Here is a 17,895-nt window from a genome sequence, read left to right as displayed (position 1 = left end):
AGAGTCCCCCGAACTTCTGCCCAAATTCTGGCCTTGCCTGGAGGCACCATAGGGTTGCCTATCCCAGGTTGGGAAATTCCTGGAGATTTGGGGGGGTGCAGCCTGGGGACAGTGTGGCTTGCAGCAGGGAGGGACCTCAGTTGGGTTATAACAGCCTACAGTCCATCCTTCAAAGCAGCCATTTTCTCCCGGGGACTGATCTCTATCATGTGGAGATCAACTGTAACACTGGGAGAACTGCAGGCCCCACCTGGAGGTTGGCAACCCTACACTGCTGGTGGTGGGTATTTGAGGTCAGGAAGACGGGCTAGTGGGGGAAATTTCTGCTCTTTCTCCGAACTGCAGCCCCAGTGTTAATCAGGGCTTCCTAGAGCCGCTGTTTACAAAAGAGAAATGAGCCAATGATCCCGACTACAGTCTTCTAGTCCCTCATTTGGTTTGGTTGGTAGACTACAGCACGAAAACTTAGTCTTGTAGAACAATCAATTTGGTTCCAAATACCATACACATAGATTTGATATTTCAAATGTCTGTTAGATTTGAAAACATATTCCATAAAGCGGGGAGGAAACGAAGATAAGAATGACACAATTGCAATGGATAAAGTTTATTTTCTACCCTGTCTCAATGCAGAATCCTTTCAATAGCAATGCAAGATCCTTCATGCACTCATCCGTTCCCCTTTGTTTAATCTTCACAGGCCACATAAGACAAGACTACCCAAAACCACAAGGAAAGAGTTAAGAAGCAAGAAGAAGAAGAAGAAGAGAAGAAGAGATTGGATTTATACCCCACCCTTCACTACCCAAAGGAGTCTCAGAGAGGCTTAGCAAACTCCTTTCCCTTCCCCTCCCCACAACAGACCAGAAACTGCTCTTTTTCAACAACAGCTGTGCCAGAATTATGGCTTGCCCAAGGTCATCCAGCCAGGTGCAAGTGGAAGAATGGGGAATCAAACCCGGTTCTCCCAGATTAGAGTCTGCACACTTAACCACTACACCAGCAATGTAAGACGCTTATGTTAAGCACCTAGCACCAAATAACAAATTAAAATGAACCCAAACCCATGCTGTGGGGGAAGGCCCGGAAAAACAGGAACACAGAATACCAGCGAAACCAGGATCACTTAGGGGATAATTCTTTCCAAACCACAAAAACACCAGTAATTGGGAATGGGTGGGAACACAGTTCCCAGGTCTCCTGAAACTTGAGTAGGGGTGAAGGTGGAACTTGGAACTTCAGCAGTGTTGGAACCCAAAAGCCATTTGTTGATTTGCTTGTGTCCGTGGTCCTCAATGTGGCGCCCAGGGCACTCCCTGGTACCTTTCCTGGCACCCAGCAAATGTTTTTTCGAAAGTGGCCAGGTGTCTATGAAACGGCAAACTTTTAAAATAATGGCTCATTGGTACCTCACCCCTCATAAATCAGCAAAGATGTCAAGATCGTACAGTCCAAAATGCTGGAAAAATTGCAACTGCATTGGCACCTATCTTCACTGTTGGGTAACCTGCCCTATAATATTCCCATTCTGGGAAGAAATTATAGCAAAAATCAAAATCATAAATAACGTAACCATCACTCCTACTCCAGAAAATCTCTTTTTGAACAGTTGGGTAGCTCAGGACTCTGCTCCTTCAGTGGTGGAGAGGGTTTCCATACTGCTCTTTGCAGCCAAGACAGTCATTGCAACTCACTGGAAAACAACAATGACGCCCTCAATTTCACAATGGCATAAGAAATTGTGGGATTTGTACATTATGGCAAAACTCTCGGATAATCTTACGCGACTTGACAAGATCCCCACTCCCTCATCTTTTGTTTCTATCTGGTTTCCGATATTAGAATATTTACAACAATTTGAAGACACTCCTAAAGAAATTGATGCCTTACACCTCTGGTAACCATTAAACTTTTACTAAAGTTTTTGCAACTGTTCATAAGTTTATCTACCTATACTTTTCAAGGATCAAATACTCAAATTCTTATACACTAAGTTGGTTTTCTTTTCAATATTTTAGGTTCACATAGTTCACAACTTACTGTTTCTAACTGTTCACTGTTATGCGTATAAACACTACTTGTAACTGTTGTGCTCTACTATACTAAGTTGATACACTTTTATGTCAATTGTACTGCATATATTAATAAAATATATTGTATAAAAGAAAAGAAAAGAAAAGAAAGTGGCCAGGTGGGGTTCCTAGCCAGCAGGGCTTCTAATTGGCTGTGCATAGGGTTGTCATATTCCTTCGTCTTGCTGGCAGGGAGATCTGGAGGGCATTCCAGGAGTGGGCGGGGACATCCCCCGATGTGCTGACTTCACCCTGAAGTGACATCATCACATTGGTGCTGTTGGGGGCGATGCTCTGGTTCTGTGGCAAAACTCTATGGTAAAATTAGGGTCAAAAGCTTGGCAGAAAAACCAGAATGTTGCTGTGTGATGTCACCAGGGCTATTTTTGGGCAGGAATGGAGTTCCGGCTGGCTCCCGAGTCGGCCACGCCCAGCAGGAACTCATTGGCATAATAGGCCACACCCAACAGCAGAAACTCATTCGGATTGGCTACAATTAGGGGTGTGTGGCCTAACATGCAAAAAGCCCTGGGTTTTGACAACAAACAAGGTAAAGAGAATAAGAAGCAAAAGGTGGGTGTGGCTGGATGAGCACACTTCTGGTAACATGGGGGTGTGGCCTAATATGCAAATGAGCCATGCTGTCAGGGGTGTGGCCTAATAGGCTAATGAGTTCCTGCTGGGCTTTTTCTACAAAAAAAGCCCTGGATGTTGCCAATAGAATGACATCATTTGCAAGTGATGTCAGTCTGTTGGGGACATTGCGCAGCGATACTATTGTTTTGGGGTGAGGTTTCCCCCACCAGGCAGAAGCCCCCCAAACCAGGGGGTTCCCTGCCCGGAACTGGGGAGTGGCAACCCTAGCTTGTGCCGATAAAAGAAACATTGTTTCAGCAGCAGCTACTACCACAGAGTTGGTTTTATTCTCTCACGGGTAGCTTTCACAGAATATTTCTAAAACGTACTGCTCTTGTCCTCCGTATTTGGGCTGCCGCTGTGTGTGGCTCTGCCTACTCTGACGGCCGCCTTGTGGTTGCGTTGCGCCCCACCGCCTTGTGTCAGAATCCCAGTGGTGCCCCCTGTCTTATGTATGTTATCTCCAGTACAAAATTATCACTTTCTCCCTCAACATGTTTTCAACATAGATTTATTCTACCTGTATGGGTGTTAACCCTACAGGGTTGGTCTACCTGGGCAGCAGAATTAGGCTAGAGAATAAATCATATGGCTAAAGATAGGGGATGTGATTTCATATGCTAATTCATGTAAGAAAACCCACACATGGAAAGAAAACCAGCACATAAACAGGAAAGGTCTAAAGCAGCTCTCTCCTTGCTGTGTCCAAATGCCTGCTGGGTGTGGGAGATCTCCTGCTCCCAGTGGCTATCGGCTATCGGCACTCCAGCAGCTAACGGGAGGATTTTTTAAAATTGCCATTTGTGATGGGGTAACATCACTTCCAGGGAGACCAGGAAGTTACATCAGTCCTTTCTAGGAATCACCAGCAACTCTATGGTAAACCCATGTCTTCAATGGTTCCCAGAGATGCATGATGTCACTTCCGGGTTTTTCACAGAAGTAATGTCATGCCATTGCAGATGCTCCCCATGTCCCCACCTCCTTGCACTCCTGCTTTTCTACCTGCATGGAGTTTGTACGGGGCCCAAGTATTATTTCTCTGGGACAAACTAAAAAACATATAGTCCCATCCCCAATCTTTTCCCATACATATGATCTTACAAATTATGAAAGCAAAAATTCTGCTTCTTATTTTTGGAAGTTCCATCGCCAGCAACCCCTGGGAGCTTTCTGTGTGCAGAGGTCGAGGAAAATGTCATTGGCGATGCCTGAGGTTGTTTCCAAGTGAAAACCTACAACAGATGTCGCACCCTAACACAATGCTTTAGGAATTCCACAAATCTCTACGGTAAAGAACACAGAGATCAGTGGAATTCCTAGAACGTTGCAGGAGACTGTGACATCACTTCTGTGTTTTCACCTGGAAATGACATCATTGCACCTCACTTTTTATTTCCACTATCAACTTGATCAGCAGTGGGAAGGTAAGTGCAGCAGTAGAGGATTGTCCTCTAGAGGTGGGCAACTGGTAGCCCTACCCATGCTTAAGCCCTGAATGTTTTCCTAATATAAAAGAACATTCAAAACTGTGATTGTTTACTTTTTGTCCAAAGTACTATAACTCATTGTACCACTATCACTTCTTCCAGCGCATCTGTATATCAGGCCTCAATCAGACTCCTCAAAACAAAGATATGAGCAATGCAATTGTAAGCAGCGTTACATTCTTCTAAAACCATTGACTTCAATGGACTTTGAAGGATGTAACTATGCTTAGGGTTGCATGATAGGACTGGAAACACATTGTTAGGAAAGGATGTGGTTAACATCTTGCAGTGGGGCAGGAAGACCAAGAAGAGGCTGTGTAAAAAAATATCCTGACTCAGGGGTCATTTCCTGCAGGAGCGCACAGGAGCGGAGCTCCAGCGGTAAAGAGCCCAGGGGGTGGGCACATGCAACAAGCCAGTCCAGTGGAGCCTGAGTGGTGGGTGTTGCCTTCTGACACACTTCTGGTGATGTCAGGGGGTGTGGCATATGCAAATAAGTTATGCTAATGAGTTATGCTAATGAGCTCCTGCACCTCTTTTTCTATGAAATGACCCCTGTCCTGACTTATATCCTATCACTCTGCTCGGCCGACTTTGACACCCTCCTCTGATGGAAGAATCCTCTTCCATCAGAGGAATGGTTCTTATGCCAGAAGATGGTTTCAAATTTGGCTGAGTACAGACTTCTGACTTACCTCCCCAAGGCAGGGGATTACTAGCTCCCATCCCCAATTCCCTTTCCCTGAGGAGCATGTGCGGAAATGGCCTCCACATGGTGACACTCTAGGAACTTCCCCTAGCCTCTGTGGTAAAGATCACAGAGATTAGGGGAGGCAGCCTACAGCATCGCCCAGAAGTGACATCACATCCTTCGCAATCTATGTTTTCCCCAGGCAATGTTGGGATCCCTGGCTGACTGGCATAGTAGGATACAAGGCCTGGTTCCTCTTGATTTCAGCCCCTCACACTGGGATTTATATTTCTTCCCCTGGTAAGGCTGCCAGCTTCGGGTTGGGATATTCCTGAAGATTTGGGGGGTGAAGCCTGCGGAGGGTGGGGTTTGAGGAGGGGAGGGATGTCAATGGGGTATAATGCCATAGAGACCACCTTCCAAAGTGGTAATTTTCTCCACGTGAACTGATCTCTGTCACTTGGAGATCATTTGTAATCTCAGGAGATCTCCAGCCACCACCTGGAGGTTGGCAATCCTATCCCCTGGAGACCCCAAGAAAGATGCTTAAATCCTGAAATGTTGGGCCAGATTAGGGTTGCAACCAGCAGGGGATGGGGGCGACTTACAAGGAGCGAAAGGTCTAGGCCTCCTTGTCAGCATTGCACAGGAAGTGATGTCATCACACCAGCGACATCTGAGTGACACTCTGGTATTTGGGCAAAAACTCTATGGTAAAACTAGTTTCTACCATAGAGTTTTTGCCTAAAGACCAGAGCATCATCCAGATATCGCTGGCGTGACGACATCACTTCCTGTGCAATGCCAGCCACAAGGCCTAGGCCTTCTCCTGGTAAATCCTCCCCCCATTGGCCAGCTGATTTGTGGCTGGGGGTAGAGCCTGGTGGCAGGGGACCCCTGCCTCCACTTGGGGGGGGTAGCAACCCTAGGCCAGACTCTGACACTTGGCAACCTTAAATGGAAAGCTAAACTCATCCTCAAGGAAGACTAATTGAGACACCTCCTGCTCCACCTCACCCTATACACATTCCGGTTTCCGGCAATGAGAAATTACTAGAGAAGCGTGAGACACTCTTCCTTCTTTCCCAACTCGGCTTTTCCCTACCCACTCATAGATTGTAAAGGACAAGAGAGATGCCAGGACTAATGCCTCCCGGGAAGCTCTGCTATCTCATCAGGAAACTGTGCTCGCTAATCCCAGATCAGCTGGAGCCGACTATGCTTATTCAGAGACGAAGGCAATGCAGTCCACCCATGCTCAGAAGCACACCTCATATGCTTCAGAGCTTATGGATGGGGCAGAGGCCGGGGGGGGGGATTGCAAAGAAGCCAACAAAATAAATAAAAACTCCATTCAGCACCTCAGGGGTCCACAAGGTGGACGGGTAGCCAGAATCAGGATCTGGGGAGAAGGCGCATGCCTGGAGATCCATGCTGGAAATGCCGTTTTCAGCCCACGCAGGCCCACTGGGTTGCCAGCCTCCAGGTGGGGCCTTGAGATCTCTCTGTGACAACTGATCTCCAGACAACTGAGATGTTTCCCTGGAGGAAATGGCTGCTTTGGAGGGAGGACTCTGTGGCACTGTACCCTGCTGAGGACCCTCCCCAAACCCCAGCCTCCCTAGGCTCCACCCCCCAAATCTCCACGTATTTCCCAACCAGGGCCGGCTTGCTCACTAGGCAAACTAGACATTCGCCTAGAGCGCAGGGCCATCATGGGGGCACCGGGTCAGGGGCTCGCGCGTCCTCCATCCCTCCGTTGCCTGCTGCCATGCACACATGCCTCCTCCACTGACCCTGAGCCGCGGTGCCGCTGCTCCCCACCGCCCAAGCAAAGCCAGTGCCCCGGCCGGCCTCCCTCCCTCCGGCCGGCGGTGGGGAGGGGCGGGAGCTCTGTGGGGCAGAACGTCCCCCAGTCCCACCCTCCCCAAGCGACCCCTTTCTTCTAGAAAGTGGTCCTGATTCCAGGAGGTCTCCAGGCCCCGGCTGGAGGTTGGCACTGGTGCAGGGCCCCTCCCCCCACATCCCCCAGGCTTGAAAATTGGGGGGGGGGGGGTTGGGCAGAAGTGATCCTTGCCTAGGGTGCAAAATAAGATGGGGCCGGCCCTGTTCCCAACCCAGAGCTGGCAACCCTAACAGGCCCAATACAGACTGCGGCTGTCGCACGCAAGGAGAAGGGGCTTCAGTCTTCCCCTTGCAGCATCTTCCCAACTCAAAACAGTCCAAGGGAGTCACTATTCGCCCGCTGTGGAAAATTACGATACCTTTAAGTTTCCTAAACAGGCAAACAGCAGCTCCCTGGGGCCACTTTAGGCTGGAAGGGCGGGGGGGGAGGCTGGGGGGAAGGGAGGCTGGATCCTCTTCCCCTGGCATGTTTTACCATAAAGTTTCGGGCGATTCCTAGAGCTACCCTAAGTCACTGCCATTTTGACTGGAAGTGATGCAACACCTCAGCCGGTGTCTTGCCGCCCCATATTCCCACCCACAGCTCTCCCACCAGTCGTCAGGCACTGCCTGGCAACATAAGGAGATTTGAAGTAGAGGAGTACACAGGCCTAGTTTAGATCAGGGCCACAGGATGCATTTACATTAGCGTGTCAGCATGCAAATGGTAGGGTTGCCAATCCACAGTTGGGGACAGGGGACCCCCTAGTTTGAAGGCCCTCCCCCCACTTCAGGGTTATCAGAAAGAGGGGGGAAATGTCCACTGGGCACTCCGTTATACCCTACGGAGACCAGTCCCCATAGGGTATAATGGAGAATTGATCTGTGGGTATCTGGGGCTTGGGGCCCCCTCTTTTTTTAGATAGAGGCACCAATTTTTCAGTATAGCATCTGGTGCCTCTCCTCAAACCCCCACCCAAGTTTCAAAAAGATTAGACCTGGGGTCCAATCCTATGAGCTTCAAAAGAAGGTGCCCCCATCCTCCATTATTTCCAATGGAGGGAAGACATTTACAAGGAATGCTGTCCTTTCAAATATGACAGCCAGAACTCCTTTTGGGGTTCAGTTGTGTTTCTTCCCGCCCCTCTCCCACAGTGATGTCACATCCTCCCTCCTGGCTCCACCCCCAAAAGTCTCCTGGCTCCACCCCCAAAGTCCCCAGATATTTCCTGCGTCGGACCTGGCAACCCTAGCAAATGGTGGCTGGTATCCTACCACCTACTTCTCAGTCGAAGGGAGCACTCACTGGAGAAGACCGTGATGCTGGGAAAGATCGAAGGTCAAAGAAGACGGGGACGGCAAAGGATGAGATGGTTAGACACGGTCATCGATGCAACAAACATGAAATTGAGCAAACTTCAGAGGACGGCGGAAGACAGGAGGGCCTGGCGGGATCTGGTCCATGGGGTCGCGAAGAGTCGGACTCGACTGTGCGACTGAACAACAACAACAACTTCTCAGTCAGGCAGCTGAGCCAAGTTTGAAACCTTCTCAGAGCCTTATTCTGAGGGAAGAAGCTCAGAACTTCCCTCCCTCCCAGTCCCAACCCAGCCGCTGAACATAGTTTCAGAATGGGGTGGGGGGAGCAAGGGTGGCTGGAATCAGTTGCCCCCGGGGGAGGCTGAGCACCTTCCTGAATTTTTTTTTGGGAAGGCTGCCACCTTGCTGCCCCCTCGAACTTTACGCCTATGAACCTCTACCATTGGAGGGAGACTCCTGCCACCAGGAAACAGCGACAGACCCGGCTGAGTGGAGTAGTCGGATACACACTGGGATGGTCAAGAAGCTACTTGGCAGATTTTAAGGGCTCTGACTGGGATTAGGGAGGAGGTAGAAGAAAACAGAGGCCCCGCTGGGCAACTGTCAGGCTGCACAGGGTTGCCAACCTCCAGGTGGGGCCGGAAGATCTCCCGGAAATAGCAACTGATCTCCAGATGACAGAGATCATTTCCCCTGGAGAACATGGCAGCTTTGGAGGATGATCTCTAGGGCATTACACCCTGCTGAGGGCCCTCCCCAGGCTCCACCTACAAAATCCCCAGGAATTCCCCAACCCAGAGTTGGCAAACCCAGTGAGGCGCCAAACCTGTTTAAGCACTAGTCGTCTTGGTCTATTTAGATGACTAGCAGAGAACGCCCACCATTAGGATGAGTGAAGGGAGAATCTGTACATCACAAGGACCCCTTGAAGAGAAAGTGCATAGCGACATACAACGCAATCCTTTTCCGGACGGCGATGGTCAACCAGCTCCGGGCTGGGAAATCCCTGGAGATTTTAGGGGTGGAGGCTGAGGAGGGCGGGGTTTGGGGAGGGGAGGGACTTCAGTGGGGTAGAATGCCACAGAGTTAGGGTTCCCAGCTCCTGGTTGGGAAATCCCTGGAGATTTTAGGGGTGGAGCCTCAGGAGGGCGGGGTTTGGGGCATAATGCTATAGAATCCCACTTCCAAAACAGCCATTTTTCTCCAGGTGAATTGATCTCTGTCTTCTGGAGATCAGCTGTTAATAGTAGGAGATCTCCAGCTACCACCTGGAGGTTGGCAACCCTACACAGAGTCCACCTTCCAAAGTGGCTGTTTGCGCCTGGTGAACTGATCTCTGTCACCTGGAGATCAGTTGTAATCCCAGGTGAACTCCAGGAACCACCTGAAGTTTGGCAACCATAGAGTCCATCTGGTGTCCAGGATAGAGGAGTCAGATTTTTTTTCTCAAGTGATGTCTGCTCTTCCCTTCTTCTCATCTGTCTTTCGACAGATCATTATAAAAACCCAAGCTTTCCAGATCTCAAGGACGGTTGACAGCTCTTCTCTACCCAAATTCTCTTGAGTTTTTCAGTATCCTTTTAATATGCAGACTTCAGAGCAAGGTATAGTGTAACTAGTCTTTGAAATACCATATACAGGTAATAGGGTTGCCAGATCCAGGCTGGGAAACTCCTGGAGATTTGGAGATGGAACTTGGGGCAGGGACCTCACTGGTGTACAATGCCATAGAGTCTACTCTCCAAAGCATTTATTTTCTCCAGGGGAACTGATCTCTGTAGTCTGGAGATGAGCTGCCGGGGGATCCCCAGGTCCCACCTGGAGGCTGGCATCCCTATGGCCTCCTGTAATGTAACACGTCTCACAATGGCCTACTTCTCAGTCAGGTGACAAACCTCAGTTGCACCACTGCAAACAGCCCGTTGGAACTCACACGGCTGAGCACTCCTCCGCATAAAAATTCCCCTCCCACACTGGAGACGATGTGTCCCGCAGAAAAAAAAAGTTTTAATATTCGGCTGAATGGATCAATGCTCTGAGTCAGCACCAAGCCGTCCCTTATCTGCGGAAGGCACGCAGCTCTGTGATAACGCACATGCTTTGCATCAGGGAAGTCCCTGCCATCTCCCACTAAAAATTATCTTGGGAAACACGGCTAGGAATGAGCAAATGCTTTTGCTTGTGATTTTCTGCTTGCAGTTTGGGGTAGTGGTTAAGAGCGCGGACTCTGATCTGGGAGAACGGGGTTTGATTCCCCACTCCTCCACATGCAGCTGCTGGCATGACCTTGGGCCAGTCCAAAGTTCTTTCAGAGCTGTTCTCTCAAGGGCAGGTCTCGAAAGAGCTCTCTCAGCCCCACCTACCTCACAGGGTGTCTGTTGTGGGGAAAGGAAAGGGATTGTAAGCCGCTCTGAGGCTCCTTCGGGTAGCGAAGGGTGGGCTATAAATCCAATGTCTTCATCTGCAGCCCATGAAAAGAAGTGGATTCTGCCTTTGCCCTGGCCTCATGCTCTTTTTTTTCGCATCCACTAAGTACATCCTCCCATTGTGGAGCTGCTACTGGTGCCACTGCAAAAATCATGTGTGGTCATGTAAGTACTGTTATTTTGCGCCTGAACCAACAGCAGCTCCACCAGGCAGTCTGAGGATGTGAAAAGGATGAGTGTGCAAGGGAATGAGGAAGCCACTTCTCCCTGTGTACTATGGGTGCCAACCACAAAGGGGCTAGTGGGCGTCAGAGAGGCACAGAACTCCCGTTGCACATCTGATACAAACTCCTTGTGTTCTCTAGCAATAAACATAAGTACACTGCAATGTAGGGTTGCCCACACTGCCTTGGCAAATGCCAGAAGAGTCGGAGGGCAGTGCCCAAAGATGGTGAAATTTGGAGAGGATGTGGCGTCACTTCTGGGCGATGCTCTAGGAATTTCCCCTAATCTCTATAGTAAAGACCATAGAAACATGGGGGGATTTTCCCTAGAGCTTCGTTATGGAGGCCCTTTTCCCATCCAGTTCGGTCCCATGCCGCTATTTCTCAAGAGCCAGGGTTTACCCACCATGGACGCGAAACTTGTACTTCAGCGTGTAGTGAGGCCCTCATCTGATATTTGTAAGGAGGAAAATGTAACTCTTGTAAAAGCTCATTTTATCAGGATGGCATGGACACTATTCAGTTGTTCAGATCTGGTGAAAAGGAAAGAGGTATGACATCCACTGGGACATCACTGTGCCGATGGCACCCAGCTACCCTTACTTCTATTCTTCCATGCCGTTATAAGTTACATTATGCCCCTCTGATTAGCTGGGATATGATGGCTGGTGTGGCGTATTCAAGTTAATGAGAAACTGTGTTTGTACTCAATCACTGAAACACCATGTAAAGCTTCATCCTGGGCAAGGATCCTAATCTTGCAATCCCTATTGGTAGCCCAGGAAGAGCCGACCAATCACCTACCATCAAGTGCCCGGAGAGGGAACGTCTGTGATTGGACATTACTGTTACAATCCTATTGGTTGTTATGTACAGTAAGGCGTGGCTACATTAGCCCGGGAGAGTTTAAAAGAAGCACAACTGCAGTGCTAAAGTTGTTGTGGTTGTTCTGTTCTAGTTGTGTTACGCGTTGCTCAATAAAGCTGAATCACTTGCTGAAATCTGACTCTGACTCTTTAAGTAGTCGACTTAACAGCTGGCCCTTGGCTCCTTTCGGAAAAGGCAGTTCCAAGTTATCCAGTTTCGGTTTCAGTCCCTTTATTGGCTCCAACATTGGCGTCTCTTATGTTCTTATGTTCTTATGTACTTTGTGGGCCACTGGCACTAAAGTTGTGAGCGAGCAATTTGGCTTCTACAAAAATCAGTTTGCTCTGGAGCCCTCCTTCCGGAGCGAAGACAAAAGTGTGTGAGCCGGAGGCTAAAAAACTGTGAGCTAGCTCACACTAACTCAGCTTAGAGGGGAGACCAATTGGCATACATAAAAAATATACGAAGGATGCAGATTAAAATGCTACCGCAGATTTGAAATGCAATAAAAGGTCACCCAGCAAGAGGTTTAATCTTATGCTCCCTAATCATCATAGTGATTGAAAGATACCCCTTGCTACAGAGTATGTAACATGGGGACGCTGGTTGGATAATAAAAAGGAAAACGAGCCTCTCTTCAGATAGTCCAGAAAGATGAAACAAGAGAGGACTAATAATTATGGAGTCCTGCACTTTTTCATAAAAATCACAGCAGGGTAAAATGTGTGCTCCCGATTCAGGTTTCCTTGTTCTACATGGGCGGAGTCTTTCGAGATAGGGAATGTTTGCAAATCTCCCAGACAGGACCGCTGACAGTACCAAGTTATCCAATAGCTACAGCCTTTACTCCTTCCCATGGCTTTTTTTTTTTTTTAAAGAAGTGCCGGAACTCTCAAGAGCGAAATGACATTTTCAATCTGTACACTGAAAACTCATGAACTTCTAAACGTTTTAAAAAGAATTTTTGTCAAAGAGGTTCCGAAGCTCTGTTCCGGCACATTCCCCCAAGAAAAAGCCCTGCTCCTTCCTCTGACCAAGGCCGGCAGACATATACGCAATCTCGTTCGGCCCGTGGGTATCAAAGGCTGACACCAGGCCAGGTCTTTCTCCCTGAGGAAATAATTGACAAAAATGTTCGACTGAAGCATGCCTGAGGCTTAAAAAGCCAGCGAGGATAACGGGGCCGACGAGAATGTTGCACAATATTTGTTTTAGGTGGTTGCCTGGCTACGGTATCCAGTAATTACAGGAGTCACTAGATAGTGACCCTAATCTGGTCGGAGCCACAGACTGGACGTCGCACCCTCATGCGAGAGAATATTCATGCGTTGATTAACCATATTACGAGGCGTGCTCATGCATCTGTATGAGAAGGACCTTGCCACAGTGACGTATTTGCTGGTAACTTCCACAGACTACTACATGTGCAATCTTAGGTGGGGCTGCTCTTGAAGGCAATTTGGAAGCTCGAGACGCCCCCCCCCCCAAGTGTGGTTGCAGGATACTCACTGATGCAAACTGCACGGACCACATTATACCAGCAGTGGAGAAAAAACCTCTACAGGCTGCCAAATTTGCTTCCAGGTTAAATTTCCAGGTGCATACGCTGACCCTGAGAATTTCACACGGTTGTGGACTATGGCACCTTGGGAAATCGCTTCTCCCGTAACTTCGAGTTATCCAGTGGGGCTCTGTGACGGAGGCTTTCCTTTCCTGAAGGGGAAATGGTACCCACGAGGATCAGGGCCCTTTGGGAGCTGGTTACCCCACAGTTGCGGAATCCTCTTCCCACTGAAACCCACCTTCCTAGCTCCGTCCTGACCATCACAGGTGCTGCTGAACCCATCAGGAACGGTGATCCGAGAGCGGTGAAGCATTTATGTGATGGGACCGTTGCCTGAAGTGATGTCATGAGTCATCATGACGCTCTAGCAAGAGATTTGGGGGATTGCTGGAACATCGCAGTGATATGTGACGTCACTTCCTGTCAGGGCTTTTTTTGTAGAAAAAGCCCAGCAGGAACTCATTAGCATAATAGGCCACACCCAACAGCAGAAGCTCATTAGCATATTAGGCCAAACCCCTGATAGCACATCACATTTGCATATTAGGCCGCACCCACATGTTACCAGAAGTGTGGTCATCCAGCCACACCCACCTTTTGCTTCTTATTTTGTTTACCTTGTTTGTTGTCAAAAGCCAGGGCTATTTTTGTAACAAAAACTCCTTTGCATGTTAGGCCACACACCCCTAATGTAGCCAATTCTAATGAGTTTCTGCTGTTGGGTGTGGCCTGTTATGCTAATGAGCTCCTGCTGGGCGTGGCCAACTCAGGAGCCAGCCGGAACTCCATTCCTGTGCGTTCCTGCCCAAAAATAGCCCTGCTTCCGGTTATGCAGCTGGAAGTGATGTCACAGACTGCTCAACACCCAGCCCTGAATCCCCCAAAGCTCCTAGGATTGGCTGGCGACTCTAGCCATCACTTGCCCACCCAAGTGGTGCTGGCAACCCCAGCCATCACTGTGCTATTCCACGGCTGAAAGAACAGAAGGGGCCATCTCTTGGCGCTCTGGGGTAATTAGAACATGTCTGCTTAATGGGCACTGATGGTCAGGTAGTGCTACTACAGCCTGGCATGCAAGCCACATCCTACTTGTTCGTAGGGTTGCCAGGTCATCCTTGGGCACCAGCAGGGGATGAGGGTTCCCCGATCCAGGTTGGGAAACTCCTGGAGATTTGGGGGTGGAGCCTGGGGAGGACAGGGACCTCGGTGGAGCACCATAGAGTCCACCCTCCAGAGCAGCCATTTTCTCCAGAAGAACTGATCTCTGTCAGGGCTCTTTTTGTAGAAAAAGCCCAGCAGGAACTCATTAGCATAATAGGCCACACCCAACAGCAGAAACTCATTAGCCTATTGGGCCACACCCCTGACAGCACAGCTCATTAGCACATTAGGCCACACCCCCATGTTACCAGAAGTGTGCTCATCCAGCCACACCCACCTTTTGCTTGTTATTCTGTTTACCTTGTTTGTTGTCAAAACCCAGGGCCTTTTTTTGTAGCAGGAACTCCTTTGCATGTTAGGCCACACACCCCTAATGTAGCCAATCCTAATGAGTTTCTGCTGTTGGGTGTGGCCTATTATGCTAATGATTTCCTGCTGGGCATGGCCAACTTGGGAGCCAGCCGGAACTCCATTCCTGTGCGTTCCTGCCCCAAAATAGCCCTGATCTCTGTAGTCTGGGGATGAGCTGTAATTCCAGGTCCCTGTAGTGTATTCCAAAGCTGCCATGGAATGCATGATGTATGTGAAACATCTCATTAACTTGTAATGTTAAGCTTCATCCTGGGCTAGGATCCAAATACATCCAATGGTATTGCTAGCCCAGGAAGTAACAAGCCAATCACTTCGCAGCAAGCCCCCTGAGCGGGAATGGCCGTGATTGGTCCTCATGTGAACAACCTTATCGGTTGGTATGTGTACAGTGGGCGTGGCTACATTAGCCGGGAATGTTTAAAAGCAGGGCAGCTGCAATGTAAAATCTGAACCGTGTTGTTCTGGCTATCAGAGGTTGATCCGTGTTGGAGTTGTGTTCGAGTGGAAGAATAAAGCTGTGTTCTGGCTCAATCACTCTCCGACCGCTTTGTTAAGCGAGCGACTTAACAGACCCACCTGGAGACTGGCATCCCTTCCTGTCAGAATGGTGGCAGAGATAATGTGCCCAAATCTGTGTGTGCCAACAGAGAGGCACTTCAGACTCGGAATGAAGAGAACTAGGGAATGGCTGCAGGTAACAACAGCCTTGGAGAATTGCAAGGAAGTGCTAGTCTGGCGCAAAAGAGCTGGTAACCCCAGTTGTGGAAGAGCATTCTCTTTTGTGCCAGACTAGCACTTCTGGACTGTGTTTCTGCTGCCCCCCCCCCCCCCGGGGAGACCCAGCTTCGAATCCCGACTCTGCCATGGACGCTCGCTGGGTAACCGTGGGCTAGTCACACACTCTCGGCCTAACCCACGTTAGTGGTTTGTTATGGCGAGGACAAGATGAAGGGAGGGAGAGCAATGTTGTAAAGCTGCTTTGAGTCGCCTTTGGAGAGAAAAGGGGCATAGATATTTATGCAGGGCTTTTTTTTGTAGAAAAAGCCCAGCAGGAACTCATTAGCATAATAGGCCACACCCAACAGCAGAAACTCATTAGTATGTTAGGCCACACCCCTGACAGCACAGCTTATTAGCACGTTGCCTGAAGTGATGTCTCTTGGCTTGCCTGGGCGCCCTGCAGCTGCGGGGAGCCAGGGCAAGCCAGCCCTTGGACAGGTCAGGGAAGGCACGGGGAGGCATTTAAAAGCCTCCCCGATCCTTCCAGTGGGCCCCTGGCCCGCCCGCCTCGGAGTCGCCAGGGGGGTCACTCTCCAGGCCTTCCCTCTGTAGCCACGCACGCAGATGTTTTGGCTGTAGTGGGCGTGGCCAACTCTGAAGCCAGCCGGAACTCCGTTCCTGTGCGTTCCTGCCCAAAAATAGCCCTGTATGACTAAAACAGGTATTACAAAGTTAACTTATACCTCCAGAACTGTTTTTCACAAGGAAATGGCAGAAGAACTTTCTGTCAAATAAAAGACCCTGACATTTTTGTTCATTTCCTCTTTGCAGGGGGGGGGGAAATACCCACCCACACACCATACTGGAGGCAAGTTCCAGCAATTCAGAATATGCAAGGTTAGCATGCAGCGTCCTCGCAGGAACATCAAAAAAGAGAGAGAGAGAGAGAGAGAGAGAAGAAGATGAAATGTGTGTGACGATCCCTAGAGGCCATGGAGATTTACTGTGCATTCCAAAGAACATTCAAAGTGTAGCCAGGTAAAAACCTGATGCAAAAACCTTTTTTTTAAAAAAAATGAAGCCTGTGATCTGTTCAAGAATTTCACTTGGGAACAATCTCCCCGCCGAAACAGCGAGGGGCCATTTGCAGGATAAGACAGGCCACCATTGTTATATTCTAAAACTCTGCAGGAAAAAGATAAGATGCGCGACTCTGAAGAGCTCATGTGCTGCTCATAAAAGGGCCTATCACTTTCCTTCCCTTCTTACTGAGAGAAAGGGGGAAAAAATACAAAGCTATCAAACTGTTTTAATCCCACTTTTCCTCAAAGGAGTTCAGGTCAGCATATATGGTTCTCCCTTAGGTGTCCAGAGGCTTGCTGGCACTCCAGTTGCTAGCAGAAGATTTTTTTTAAAAAAAAGTATTGTCAAGTGATTGAGTGATGTTGTAGTCTTCTCTAGGAACTGCTGGAAACTCTATGGCAAGATCACAGAGTTTTCAGCTATTCCTAGAGAAGACGACAACATCACTTCCAGGTTTTCAGAGAAATTAAATCATGCCATTGCTGACGGCTGCTCCTCCATGTCTCCAGCCCCCTGGCCTCCCACTGATTTCCACTCTCTATTTTGTCATCACAACAGTCCTGTAAAGTAGGTTAGCCTGAGAGAGAAGGACTGTCCTGAAGTGATGAGTGAGCTTCATGGTAGAGTAGGGATTTGCGCACAGATCTCCCACGTCCCAATCTAACCTAACTATACCACATTGACTTTTTGGACCTACTGACCCCACCCCAAAAAAAATGCAAAAGTAGCAGTTCAGAAAAGGAACAGAAAATGCAAACCAAAGGGAGTGGAAAAGTATTAACAGCCTAACCCCCAATGGCAACCAGAGCACCCTTTGCATACTAAACCTTCCTGTGAAACCAGAGCATTTCAGCTACCATTACCAAAGACCCACCACCTGGGTCGCCAGTTCTCCCATAATTACAACTGAACTCCAGACAATAAAGGCCCATTCGGCATCTAGCATTCGCTCCACTGTTTTACAAAACCCACATTGAAACAGAATTCCCCCTCTACATTGCAGCCACTTTCAGTTTGATTGATTGTCGGATTTTATGGCAGTGCCCAGACTGCATGCTGCTTTCACTACTTTTGATCTCTCGGTTTTATGGTACCGCCTGCATACATTTATGGCCGTTTTACAGCCATTCAGGGGTGACTGTGCAGTCAGTATGGTGTTGGCCTGGGGTATCTGAATGTGGTTTTGAGCTGCATCTTTTTCTGTTCCAATGTGGGTTTGGTAAAACAACAGAGTGAATGCTAGATGCAGAATGGGCCGAAGATCAGTTCCTCTAGAGAAAATAGCAGATTCAGAAGGCAAACTCTATGGTAAAGTATAGATTCCAGGTGAAATCCCTCCCCAAATTCTCCCCTCCGCAGACACTGCTCCCCCAAATCACCAGGAA

The 17,895-nt window shown here is 48.9% G+C and overlaps 1 protein-coding gene across 1 annotated transcript in view; it reads right to left on the bottom strand.

The window, feature by feature from the left end:
* Nucleotides 1-17,895, bottom strand: part of EPHA1 (EPH receptor A1) — a 172,880-nt gene that overhangs the window by 123,514 nt on the left and 31,471 nt on the right. The gene's annotated exons all lie outside the window — the stretch shown is intronic.

This window comes from Gekko japonicus, unplaced genomic scaffold (genome assembly GCF_001447785.1).
Source record: "Gekko japonicus isolate JY-2015 unplaced genomic scaffold, Gekko_japonicus_V1.1 scaffold1321, whole genome shotgun sequence".
NCBI lineage: Eukaryota > Metazoa > Chordata > Lepidosauria > Squamata > Gekkonidae > Gekko > Gekko japonicus.
Note: the sequence above shows the minus strand (reverse complement) of the source record. Positions and strands in the feature narration are given on the sequence as shown.